The 14,343-nt window shown below is 41.9% G+C and overlaps 1 pseudogene; it reads left to right on the forward strand.

Moving 5' to 3' along the window:
- The first annotated feature begins 2,246 nt into the window (after window positions 1–2,246).
- Window positions 2,247–2,787, forward strand: LOC101692416 (annotated as a pseudogene).
- Window positions 2,788–14,343: the final 11,556 nt, after the last annotated feature.

Genomic DNA, 14,343 nt, shown 5'->3' on the forward strand with positions numbered 1-14,343 from the left:
GGTTTCGGCCAAGTCCAAAGCTGTTGGTGCACATGAATGGCTTACATTTTTTTTTTTTTTTTAATGAAATGAACTTCCTTGCCTTTGTGAATCTTGGGTCTCATCAGCAAACATGCCAATCAGGAGTCAGTTTTTCTGCATGCTCTTTTCACTTTATGAACTAAATCAATGGTGGGATCCCAGCAGATGCTGGTACCTCCCAGAACAGGTCTGAGATGTCCGGCAGGGTTTTATGTTGATGGACCCTGCAATTCTAACACCAATGCATTCACCGCATGGTTTTTTTTTTTTTTTTTAAATATTTTATTTATTATTTGACAGAGAGAGATCGCAAGTAGACAGAGAGGCAGGGAAGCAGGCTCCCTGCTGAGCAGAGAGCCCGATGCGGGCCTCGATCCCAGGACCCCGAGATCATGACCTGAGCCGAAGGCAGCGGCCCAACCCACCAAGCCACTCAGGCGCCCACCGCATGGTTTTTTGCTTGTTGTTTTCTGATTTCTGCTGGGGTTGTTTGCAACAGCAACCCCTTAGCTAGCTTGAAGACTTGATGCAGGTGTTTTCAATCAACATTTTCTTTTCTGATTATAAAACTAATAATCCAGAAAATTTGCAAAATATAAAGAGAACAGAGAAAAATAATTAAGTGATTTTAATGCTCTATCCTTGCTATACAGTGGGAACGAGTTTTAATATTTTCCTGGTCAACATTATTAGCCTTCCCTGTGGCTTCACCAGCTGCCTGGAGTGTCTTGGGCACAGGGGCAGAAGAACACGTTGGTGCCAGTTAGTGTCTGCATCTGAGAGTCAAACATGAGCCCATGTAGGTCCAGAAGGGGTCCCTTATGGAGGAACTTTTAAAGGGGAGTCCCATGTTCTGCATGTGCAGATGAGAGCAAGAACAGAAATTTTGGCATATCAATGCTATGTGATAGCATTTGTGTTTGTGGGCTGGTGACATCCAATTATGTGTTTCTTCTTCCCATTTTTCTATTCAAACTGGAATATATTCTATGTATACTATTTTGTATTCTGCTGTTTTTCACTTACTAATGTAATTTCCTCAAGCTATTAAGTATCTTTTTTTTTTTTTAAAGGCTTAAGCTTATAAAGCAAGTATAAGGAGAAAAAGGGAGACCATCCCTACCAGCAACCTTTCCAGACATAAATACTCTGCATCGCGAATATTTAGCATGTGGGGAAGGTAAAATAGGTAAAGGGGAAAGCATGAATGTCTGTTTATTTGAAAGTAATTGACTTTCATAATCAGTGAATCTATAGTTATTGAGTTCTGACTTTTGCTAGGGAAGCAAAAAAGGTAAGAACAGACTCTATCTTAAGAAACTTTAAATCTGATTTGGGATACAAGATTTGACCTTATAAAAATTAAATCATACAGAAGTGAAATACTATTTAATATAGCATGAACATTTCACAGAAAAGCTGATGTTAATACATGTTGCAAATAATAGTGAGTTATAAAATAATCATTGCTGGAAAGAACCTTTGGAATCACGTCACCCAAGTGTCTCATTTGTGCCGCTGAGTGGGCACCCAATGTACTAGATAGTTGTTTGTTTCTCTGTCTCCTCTTATCCATGACCCACCCCTGCCCCTCAGCCCCTTGGAGATAAGAGCTGGTCTTGGGCCATTGCCATAAGTCAGGGCTGCTCCATACAGAAGAAGAACTCATTTTAAGCACTCAATAAAGTTTATGGAAATAAATTGAATTGGCCATGTCAGGTACACCTCTGTACCCCCCAGTGCTTTATAATAATATGTGATCAATGAATGAAGATGGAACAAACAGACAATGACAGGTGCTTTGGGAAAGAGGAAAGAGCATAAGCTCTCATGTTCAAAACATGATCCATCACCTATTGATTGCACTGTCTTGGGAAAATTAGTGAGTGATTTTGAGTCTTTCTCGGTGGTGTATAAATCCAGCTGGTATATATTTCTAGCCTTATTATACAGCCTTATTTCTAAACCTATTTTAAAACACTACCTTTTCTGAGGTTGCTGATCTTGATGAATAGTCACCGTGGCCCATCGCCCCCAGCCCCACCCGCCGGGAGTCCCACTTGGAAGCTGCTGGTGGACCTGACTTCTAAGGGAGTCATTTTGTAGCTGGAGTAGGAGCCCAAGGCCAAGTGAGCAGAGGTGGCAGGGCTGAGGCTTCAACAGGAGTTGCTGCCGAAGCCGGAGCCTGTCTCTGACCACCAGCAAGGGCAGATGGTCAGTTCATTATGGGTGGTTTTTTCTCAAGTACTTTTTCCAGGTTTGGTTGGAACCCAGCAAATGGAGATTTTGATTTGGGATTGGATAGAACAGGAAAAACTATAATTTTGTACAGGTTGCAGGTTGGACTAGTAGTTACTACTATCCCTACTATTGAATTTTACGTTGGGACTGTAATATACAAGAACCTTGAATCCCAAGCCTGGGATCAAGGAGGACAGACAAACATCAGGCCATGCTGTGGTATTATTCTTCAAACACAGAGGCACCCATTTCTGTAGTAGGCAGTCGTGTCCAAGAGCAAATTGGCATTCCCAAATCAGAGTTAGCTGCCAGGTTGGAGGAAGAAGAACTGAGAAAAGCCATTTTGAAGATGTTTGCAAATAAGCAGGCATGGAGCAGGCCATGACTCCCTCAGACAAGGCAAATGCACCTGGGTTACCTGCACTGAAGGACCGAAAATGGCTAATATTCAAAATTTGAGCCACCAAAGGCCCTGGCTTCAATGAGGCAATGAAATAGTTAGTTGGAACATTAAAGAACAGATAGTAACTCAGTCACTTCTGTCCCTCTGAAATGAAGACCACATCACATATCTCTTTGGAAATAGTTAAGCGTACTTCATGCTACTAAATACTAAAACCGTGTGATTGTTGGCATATACTGAACTGACTGCGATATGTGCAATAAATATAAAAATAAGTATTTGGTTGGAAGGATAACTCACCATGATTGAACCAACTGAATGCCTGTTCTCTGTAATGTAAAATCCTTCCTGGCTTTCTTGTGCTAAGTATATTCTATTTGTATGGAATTCTAATTCAAATAGAGTCCTGTAAAAGACTGTATTCTTACTGAGGAAAAGCCCTCCTATTTTTGAATTAGTGGGTGCAGTTTGTTTGTATAAACACTAATAAATATCTTAACTCAGAAAAAGAAAACACTACCTTTTATCTTTTGGTTTAATTTCATTATTTTATTATTGATCCAATTTATGTCATCAGTTAAGTTCTATGGTATTTTGAAGACTCTTTGAACTTGGGTGACGTTTAGAATAGAGGTCAGAATAATGGAATAGAAATGCCAGAAGAATAACCTGATCTGGGGGGAAAGTCATGACTTGTATCTCTAGTAGTTACCTAGGGCTGCCTTAACAATGGACTGGCTTCCAACAAGAAAAGTGTCCTGAACAAACCCATCCCATTCTTTTATCATCCCGTACTTTTCATTCCTCTCTCTTCTCTCACAATCCATATCATGTTAATCCATAGTTGCTGGTATTTTTTTTTTAAAGATTTTATTTATTTATTTGTTAGAGAGAGAATGCCCACGTAGGCAGGGGAACAGCAGCAGCAGAGGGAGAAGCAGGCTCCCGATGTGGAGGAGGGAGCAGGGAGCCCGATGCTTCCTTAATCAGATGGTAAGTTATCTGTGCTTTTTCTTATTTTTGAGGACAGGCTAGAGCACTGTAAGGGGTCCCTTGCTGGATGAGTATGGAAAGTTGTCCCCAGCTTGGTTCTCCCAGCGGTAGGTAATGGAAGGAGGAGAACCATGGTGGCTCCTTTGTCCAGCTTTCTGAGCGAGGCTTTTGCAGCTGAAGTGGGAAGGCAGCGCTGTAAGAGGTTCTACTCTCTGATCTTGGACAATGTGAGGAAAGGCTATGCCTGACAATGGGACCAGGAACAATGTGACCTAGTAACCGCTATAAGCAAAGGGCAGGAAGGGTCTGCTCATGGCAATGCCCTGCCTCCTTTCCCCAGTATTCCATTTGGAGGAGGGATATGACATTAGGTTTCTTAAGGAATCTTTCCTTTTTAGGAGGTTCTGGAAAATAAATCTAAGAAGCTATTAGATAACTCCCACTGCCATTTTATACTCTTTAAGCAGAACTCAAAGAAAGAAAGGTCTTAGAATTCTCCACTCTTCAGGATCTTCTCAGACCTAAGCCTGTAGTGGACCACCATGGTGAGTCCTGAAGCTACTTTAAAGTTCGAGGTGCTGTTCAGGGACACCCAGCAGCCTAACAGGCTACACCAGCCCTTGGGCTCAGCATGAACACTGCTGGTGTCGCTGGCCAAAACCAGGATGATGCTCAGTAGTTCACTCAATGCCTTAAAACTCCCTCCACTCGCTGCCCTGCCTTCTCATAAGAAACGCTGAAGACCTAGAGAGCCAAAACCCAGGTGCAGAACGAAATCAAGTACACGGTTCACATTGCTGCAATTCTACCTTATTACACTCCATCCTCTTAATTACATCGGGACTTTGTTTTACTTAATAATTTCATACCATTCAGTGATCATTATATTCACGTTGTAGGTACTGCCTTAAAAGCTACTGTATTATAAGTAGTGATGTCCATCCGCTTACAGAAATCTGGTGAGACTTTCAGATATACGGACCAGGGATCTTTGATTAGGCAGACACGTTTGTTCTGGTTTCCACCTCATTCATGCTACAAATATGTGTCTATTAGACACCAGGCACCAGATGAAGACAGGGCAACAGCCATGAGCATTTTGAGATTCTCCACTCTCATGGGACCTATATTCTAGAAAGATGAGATAGACAGTATGCAAAGAAACAAATGCATATGTGCTGTGATGTCAGGTATGACACGTCATAAATAAAATCTAGAAGTGGTGTGATGAGGGTTGCTGCTTGAGATTGCATTGTCAGCAGGGGGGAATTTTTCTGACGGCAGTTAAGTGAAGACTTGAGGAAACAACTTGTGCAGATACACAGGGATAAGCATTCTAAGGAGGGGATCAGCAAATGCAAATGACCTTCCAGACTCCAAACATGCCTGATCTACATTGAGATACCACCTTATGCCAGTTAGAATGGCCAAAATTAGCAAGTCAGGAAACAACATGTGTTAGAGGGGATGTGGCGAAAGGGGAACCCTCTTACACTGTTGGTGGGAATGCAAGTTAGTGCAGCCTCTTTGGAGAACAGTGTGGAGATTCCTCAAGAAATTAAAAATAGAGCTTCCCTATGACCCTGCAATTGCACTACTGGGTATTTGCCCCAAAGATACAGATGTAGTGAAAAAAAGGGCCATCTGTACCCCAATGTTTATAGCAGCAATGGCCATGGTTGCCAAACTGTGGAAAGAACCAAGATGCCCTTCAACGGTTGAATGGATAAGGAAGATGTGGTCCATATCCACTATGGAGTATTATGCCTCCACCAGAAAGGACGAATACCCAACTTTTGTAGCAACATGGACGGGACTGGAAGAGATTATGCTGAGTGAAATAAGTCAGGCAGAGAGAGTCAATTATCATATGGTTTCACTTATTTGTGGAGCATGACAAATAGCATAGAGGACAAGGGGAGTTAGAGAGGTGAAGGGAGTTGAGGGAAATTGGAAGGGGAGGTGAACCATGAGACATTATGGACTCTGAAAAACAATCTGAGGGGTTTAAAGGGGAGGGGTGTGGGAGGTTGGGGGAACCAGGTGGTGGGTATTAGAGAGGACACGTATTGCATGGAGCACTGGGTATGGTGCAAAAACAATGAATACTGTTACGCTGAAAATAAATTAAAAAAAAAAAATGCCTGGTCTGTTTAAGGCAGAGTTGGGAGTTCTGTATGGGATGAGGTAAGAATAGCAAGAGATGGAAGGGTCTAGATCCCACAGGGCCTTCTAAGTCACATCAAAGATTCAGAATTTCTCTGAGTATAATGGGGAGTCACTTGGGGATACTGATCAGGAAATGATTAACTCGACATTTTAAAAGCATCAATCTGGCTGCTGCTTGAAGAATCAGGGAACAAGACTGTAAACAGAGAGAAGGTGATTGCACTGATCCCAGATATAGATAATGTCAGCTGGGATGAGGGTGATAGTGGTCTATATTGTGAGCACCAGTCCCACCAGTCCGATGTGGGGTAATTTGTGAACATAGAGTCCAATGGAGTTTGCTGATGGATCAGATTAAGGTTGCCAGAGGAATAAAATCAAGCAGTACAGATATAAATCAAAGTCATTAGTAATCTTCCAATTCTAGGCTTGGGTGACAGTTTTGTGGACTCTTTAGATTAGTCTGTTAGATCTTGCACATATAATTTATATATTTTTTGATGAGTCAAATGTTACATTTAAAAACATTTAAAAATTTAATAGAGAAAGATAATGGAAAGAAAGGTACTAGAGAGTAAATGCAGATCATTCTTTCAAGGAGAACTGCTGCTAAGGGAGTGGTCTTGGGGAGGCATGGAGGGGAATGTGGCATCACTTGGCTACAATACCCCAAGTTTCTATGTTTGTGTGTGGATAGAAATGATCTCTCAGTCAAAGGGGGAAGAATGATGATGGAGGGGAGAGAAGGGAAACTACAAGAATGGAGTTCCCTGTTATCAGAAAGTGATGGGGTGAGAATCTAGTGACGAGACAAGGTTGACCCTGGCTAGGGGCAGGGCATTTCTGCATTGGGATAAGATGGAAGACAGAATATAAGCACAGATGTGTGTGGGATAGTAGATTTATCATTCAAGGTTGTGAAATTTATTTTCCCATCACTTCTGTCTTCTCAGCGACCAAAGAAGCAAGGTCAGCATCTGAGAGTGGGAATGGGGGAGGAGGTGTTAGAGTTTGAGAAAAGAGAAGAGGCTCTGAACTAGGAACTGGAAGAGACAAGATGCAGGAAATGTGCAGGGTGGCTGGGCTGGCCTCAAGACCCATGCGTGGTTTGTGGGAATAAATTTTGAGATAATCTGCCTGGTGGTATTTTTTTCTTTTCTACCAGTTGTTTGGAGGTGGAAGAGGAAGAGATAGAAAGTTGCATTTCACCAGGACTTTTGGGGCTTTTTTTTGCAGGCTACTACTTTGAAGAGAGAAGGGTAGGAGCATTGAAAAACAAGGCAAGGGTGTGATTATCATGGCGGACAAGGGAATCTCAGCTCTAGGAGGAGGGAAGTAAGTTTGTGGGCAGGATTGGGATGATAGAACAGTGGCAACATGTAGGGGTTGGGGATTCCCAATACTAGTGGAGCCATAGAATTGTTGCCAGGCAAGTACTGATGGGAATAAGACTGAAAGATGGCAGTGTGGTTAGAGAGAAGGACACCTAAAACTGAGATGTGAGAGGTGGTAAAGTTACTGATAATGACAGAGTCTAGGGTCTGACAAGGATGTCTGTGGAAAAAGTAGGTTGGAGACCCAGATCATCAGAGAGCAGTGAATTTAGAGGCCAGAGTGCTGGATAAAGACAGGGTCCACGGGCATAATGAAATCACCTTAAGGGTGACAAAAACAGTAGTAGAGAGAGGGACTGGTGCTGAGATCTTCAGTGAATGAGGAGGAACTCATATGGTTGTGAAGGACCCACAGATGTCACAATCTGATGGCTTCCCTTTGAAAGCCCCAGGAGTTGTGGGGAGGATGGAGAAACTCTTGTCTGGAGGAGGCGTGAGGAGCAAGGAGGCTCCTGTGTGACTCTGCTTTCCTATAGTGTCCTTATCAGTTTTCTTTTCATTGCTCTGCTCAAGTGCCTGTGTACACATTTTGCAGTTAAGATTTGAGATGGGTTCATTCTTTAAAACTCAACTGCCTTTTGGGGAAGTGACTAAATGAGTCATTTTGGAGTAAATGTGTCCATGATCAGGGCAGGGCATAGGGAGGGGCACGAGGCTGCTCAGGAGAATTTTCCAGTGGAGTCCGGAGTGTGCCTGGCTTAGAAGGAGCTTCTCCGATTACACTTGGAGCAGTAGATTGGGCCAGATGGAGCCAGGGCCTCAAGGCCAAGGGAAAGAGATCAGATGCTGACCTCTAAGTCAGGTAGGTCCTTAAGGACCTACTAAGCAGTTTCAAAGCAGTTTCTAAGAAGTTTCAAAGCAAGACTTTGGAAGAATAAGGAGCAGAGATTGGAGTGGGAGAGACTCAAGCCAAGAAAGCCAGCTGGGAGGCTTTGGTAATAGTTATAGAGGGGGAGGGGGAAGGTGTTGAAAGAAGGAAGGGGAAAGGAAAGGGCAAATACAGGAGATATTTTGAGAAAAGAGCCAGCATGATCTATCTGATTATTGCAAATTGGAGATGAGGGAAAAGAAGAACGAGAGATGACTCCAAGGCCATTAACCTGGAGATGGGACAATACATCACTACTGGAAGAAATAGGGCAATGAGCAGGGAAGTTAGATTTGGAAGCAAAATAATTGTTTTGTTCTGGAGAAAAAACTTTTTTTACTTCGTAAGCAAGACACAAGTCATTGTGTCCTTGTTTTATAAAAATGATGTATTATTAATATACTATATAATTATATAGTATATTAATAGTATATTAATATAACTTCATATACTAATATTAATATAATATACTATTTTAATATATGATGATTATATATTGTATTATAATATAATAAAATATATATTATATTATAAAATATAAGGAAATAAAAAGAAAACTACTAGAGGTAAAATCTTGGTATACAGTTTGGTTATACCTTTTGATATACCTTGGACGTTTTATGGAAAAATAATTGACGGTAAAATTTTGGTATACATTTTGTTATGGACATGTGTCTCAGAATTTTAAATCATATTTTACCTAAAATTGCACAGCCTTCTTTTTAAAAAAATATTTATTTCAGAGAGAGATAGGGGGAGGGGCAGAGGGAGAGAATCTCAAGCAGACTCCCTGCTGAATGTGGAACCTGTCGTGGGGCTTGATCTCTCAACTCTGAGCTCATGACCTGAACTGAAACCAAGAGTCCGAAGCTTAACTGACTAAGCCACCCAGATGCCCTATAAAACCTGCTTTTTAAACACTTAATATGTTGGAAACCCTCTGTAGCATTGCATGTCCACCACAATGCCATTTTGAATAACTCCATAGTTGTCCACTATATGAATAATTTATTATACCAACCCTCTCTGGCCGGATATTTAGACTACTCCAGTTCTTTTGCTATGTTCAGTTCTTATCAGTAGCTATACTTAGAGCTAAATATTGGTTCATGGTCATGATTCTTTTTTTTTTTTTTCTTTCATTCCTTTATTCTCCAAATACATATTGAACGCTGAGCCCACAGCATCAAAAGTGGATGTGGTCTAGTCGCAAACTTTAAGTTTCATGTGATTCAGGGCAGGGAAGCAGACAGGGAAGCGGGCCCAAAGTTACAAGGTGAGGCCTATGGTCTAATTCTCTGGTTTCCAAGAACACTATATTGTTTAAAATTTAATTTACAATTCCTATCTTCAACACTTTGTAAAATGTTGTAATTATTTCTTTAGGTTAATTTTTAGAAATGAAATTATGATTCAACATTTTAAGATTTTAATCCGTGTTTCCCAGTTGCTCTTCAGAGAGGCTGAACCAGTGGTACTCTCAGGAATGGTGTGACAGAGCCTGCTGACTCTCCTGCCAGCACCTACTCTTGGCTCTTGCTAAGAGTAACAGATATCCTCAAATTATAGCTGGGCACTCAGCTTTCTAGCTGTAGATTAATTTCCTACCTCCCTTTGCAGCTCAGTATGGCCATGTAACCTTATTTTGCCATGTGGGATGTGGAAGAGAGGATGAGTGCAACTTCTGGTTCTTTCCTTCGGAGATATTTACTCTGGACATTCTCTTGTGAATTCCCTTGTTGATGGCTGAGAAATGGTGATAACGGGGGCCATCTTGGAAACATGGGCTGGGGTTGGCAGAACTAGCACACACCCTGGATTATTTCCCCCTGGAATGTCATGTGAGTGAGACTTTAACTTCTAAATTGTTTTAACCCCTGTACTGTTGTTGTTATATCAGCTTCGTTGGCCCCAAACTCATATACACAGCATCTAAGAGTCTCTCTTTAAGGTCAAGAATATTCTCTCTTTTAATTAAAGTTTCTTTAGTGGCCCAAAAATTCTACCTTCCTTTATTTACATGGTGAATGGTCATGGAATTATGTTGGCCTTCTTCGTTGGGATTTTAACATGGTTTAAATGGTTTGCTTCCTGGTCGAACCCTATTCTTCTAATTTAACTTGGAGTTAGCCTATACTCCTCTTTCTCAACCCCACATCTAATCTGTCAGGAAATTCTTGGCTCTACTTTCCAAATATATCCAGAATCTGACTATCTCTCTTCACTTCTACTGTTACCATCCTGCTCCCAGACTCCTTACCCCCCATCTTTTCCCAAATGAGCAGGCAAAATGATCCTTTGGAAGCCACTTGAGTTCCTGTCACTCCTCTGCTGGAACCCTCCAGCAGCTTCCCATAGTACTCAGAGTAAGAGCCAAAGTTCTCTGTTCCCGCCCTGATGGCCTTCCTGCTGGTCCTGAATGGGCCAGGCCCACCCTGAGCAATGGCTCTTTGCATTGCCTGTTCTCTGTGTTCTTTATTCTTTGTCCAGATTTGTCCATGGCTCACTTTCTCACTTCCTTTAGGTCTCTGCTGAAATGCTGCCCCTCAATGAACCTCATCCTCCCCCGGTAACAAATGCATTTACCTCCCTACAGCCCCTGTCACTTCCTAACATGCTCTATACCGAATAGTTTACTTAATATGCATATTGTTTATTTCCTGTCTTCACTGGAATTTAAATGACACGAGGATAGGGATTTTGTTTATTTTGTTCGCTGCTCGATGCCAAATGCATCGTACAATACCTGGCATGCAGGAAGCATATTTATTTCCTACTGCTGATATAACATCTTGCACAAAGCTTAACGGCTTAAAACAACACAAATGTATTAGTTTACGGTTCTAAAGTCAAAGTGTTGGCTGGGTTATATTCCCTCTGCAGGTTTCAGGGGAAAATGTGTCTCTTTGCTTTTCCCTCCTCAAAAGACTCCTCCCTTTCCCTGCCTCATGGCCCTACATTGCGACCCACTCTGCTTGTATCACCTTACCATCTTCCTTGAATCCTGTTTCCGGCCCTCCCATCCTGAGATCCCCACCCTCATGACCTCATCTAAACCTAATTGTCACTCAAAGGCCTTAATCCCCAAATACTATCGCATTATGGAGCGGAGCTTCCCTGTGTGACTTTTGAGGGGACAGAATTCACGGCATAGGTCCCAGATAATCCAAGATAATCTCTCTTTTGGAATCCTCAGGGACATCTCGAAAAGTCTCTGTTGCCTTGTGAATCCTTTTCCTATTCACAGGTTCCAAGAATTAGAACCTGGACCTCTTTGTGGGCACCATATGACTGCCTATCACAGTAGATGATCAGTATTTGTTTAAATATTTGTTAAATGAATGAATTAAGCCTTTTGAATATTAAATACATTTTCGGTTTGGGTCTGGTTGCCCTACATGTAATTCTAGTTCAGGCTCTACTGTCCTCACCTCTAGAGTTCTAGTGGCTAATTGTCCCCAGGGGAGAGGCACACCCCTCCCCCCTGTTCTGGTGACATAGCCTCACGTCAGCTCTCCATCCACGGAGCTTCAGAGCTGACAACAGCTGTCTCCTCATCTCCTACTTCTGCTTTTAGGCCTCTGGATTCTCTAAATATCTGCTGACCTGTCCCACGATGTTGTCTCTCAGCCCTTCCTGGTCTTTTCCAACACCATGCATAGGTCATGCTTCCGGAAGGGCTCTGGGCAGGCCTCTCCCTCCTCTGCTGTGGGTAGCTGGGCTGAGTGTTGGCACTTCGGTGACCGTAGCTGGGAGCAATAAGTTTTAGAAGTGCGAGTGGTCAATCCTACTCTAGTCACTGCAGCCCCCAAGGAGAGATGTAAACTGCCATTCATTTGTTTTTTCATCCCACTAGTACTTACAGAGGCCTTCTTGGGGCATGAGGGCCCCATGCTCTGTCCTTGAGAAGTTCACTGTGTAGCAGGATCATCAATGAGAAGGACAGTTCGGTGTGTGCTTCCTCCAAACCACAAGGGGCGCTGCTCTAAGCTAGAGGTTCTTCTTGGCTCCTGGGGACAGGACCAAGACTCTCTGGTAGAAGGTACCATGAGGTTAGTTCTCTGGAACAGTAATATTTGGTTTTATGGTCAGTGTCCAGCAATGTTGCAGAGTCTTCACCAGGTGGTGGTTTCCCTGTCACAGGAAATATTCAGGCAGGGGGCATGAAGGGGTCAGAGAAGACTCCATCTGTACCTGGTGGGAGATAAGGTTATATGACTGCAAGCTTCCTTCCAAGTCTAAGATTCTGTTTTTGATGAGCTTGGGGCACCGGGCTGAGAAAGCCCCATGATTAGTTCTTGGGTCTCTGTCAGCTGCAAACAAGGGAACCCACTCTGGCTGGCTGAAGCAGAAAAGGGATTTGTTTATTAAAGGACATTAAGTCACTCACACAATGGGATACTTTTCAAAGGACAAATAGGCTGAGCTTCCAGGAACGGGAAACCACTCCCACTCCTGTTGCCATCAAGGGCTGGGCTCCATGTCACCAAGAAGGAGGGGATAAGGCTGGAAATGATGACCGAGACCTGACCCCCGCTCCCCCTCCTTCCTTCCTTCCTTTCTCTGCACTCCCGTCCACTCGTCCTCTCCTCAACTCTCTGTTCTTTCTTTTTTTGATATTGCCTTCATAGGAACATGAGCTCCATGTTATTATTTCTCTTTATATTCCCCATCTTTTCTCTGGGACACAAATAGATTGAAAAGCAGAGGTAGGGAGATTAGTGATTCTTTCCATTCATACAGCATCACTCTGCCCGCTGGTACGACAAAACTGAGATAATCCTTACATGATTATTTAGCCCACCTTTTCCTTTGTTTGCTGTCTTCCTTTTTTTTTCCCCCTCCCCCCTGTCCTTAGTTGTAAGGGATGGGCAGAAAGTATTTATAAAGTAAAAAAAAAAAAGGAAAAAAAATCCCCATCTCCAATTCCATGGCCCAGAGTTATGCATTTGGCAAACTTTAATCAGGAGATTTAAAAAGAGAAATCTAAATTTGTGACATAATTTATGTAAATTTCCCCTGTTGAAAGGCATTAGGGACTTTCCTATTGTCTTCTATCACAAGCAATGCCAAATGACATTTGTTCACTTATGTCTTTATGCATTTGTTGCTGCTATCGCTGTAGGATAAAGTCCTTGAAGTGGCATTTCTGAATTATAAGGTGTGGGCATGTGTAGTTTTTATAGATAATGACAAATTTGTGAGATCTACATGTTTATCGGTAGTATGTGAATGCATCTTCCCTGCACTCTAACACTAAATGTGATTTCTTTTTTTCTGTTTTTAGATGAAAAATGGTATCTCTTTCTTTTAACAATGTTTTTTTGATCTCCATTAGTTTGGTAGTGCTTATTTGCTTATGTTTATTTGACATTTTAATTTTTTCCTTTGTGACATGCCTATTCATATTTTTTAAAAGATTTATTTATTTACTTATTTTAGAGAGGAGGGGAAGAGAGGCAGAAGGAGAGGGAGGAGAGAAGCAGAGTCCCCACAAGAGCAGAGCCCGACAACCCTGAAATCATGACATGAGTCAAAACCAAGAGTCCCATGCTTAACTGACTGAGCCACCCAAGTATCCTGCCCAGTCTTATTTTTTGAGGATTTTTACACTGAATCCATTGCTTGCTTGCTTACTTTATTATCTATTTGTTTGTGTGTTTGTTTATTTACAGGAACTCTACAGATGACAGCTATTAACTCTTTGCAAATATTTTCTTCCAGATCTGTCATTTGTTTTTTTTTTTTTTTTTTTAAGATTTTATTTATTTACTTGAGAGAGAGACAGTGAGAGAGAGCATGAATGAGGAGAAGGTCAGAGAGAGAAGCAGACTCCCCATGGAGCTGGGAGTCCGATGCGGGACTTGATCCCGGGACTCCAGGATCATGACCTGAGCCGAAGGCAGTCGTCCAACCAACTGAGCCACCCAGGCGTCCCTGTCATTTGTTTCTAATTCTAAATAGTGACTGATTACTCAGTTAAGGTTGTCAGTCTTTTCTTTTATGCTGTCTGGGTTTTGCTTCATGCTGGAAAAGGCTTTTTTCACAAGATTCTAAACATATTCTCTTATATTTTTCTATTATTTGTATATAATTTTTCACTTTGCTAAATCTAATCCATTAGGATTATTTTGTTATAATAGTGTGAATTTGGAATGTAATTTTATTATTTTTTCAAGCAAATGACCATTTTTACCAGTCTTAAAAAAAAAAAATCCTTCCCTCCATTTAAGCTTATGTGAAATCATTGTTAA

The sequence above is a fragment of the Mustela putorius genome, unplaced genomic scaffold, assembly GCF_011764305.1.
Source record: "Mustela putorius furo isolate JIRA1106 unplaced genomic scaffold, ASM1176430v1.1 tig00003942_pilon_pilon_pilon, whole genome shotgun sequence".
Classification (NCBI taxonomy): Eukaryota; Metazoa; Chordata; class Mammalia; order Carnivora; family Mustelidae; genus Mustela; species Mustela putorius.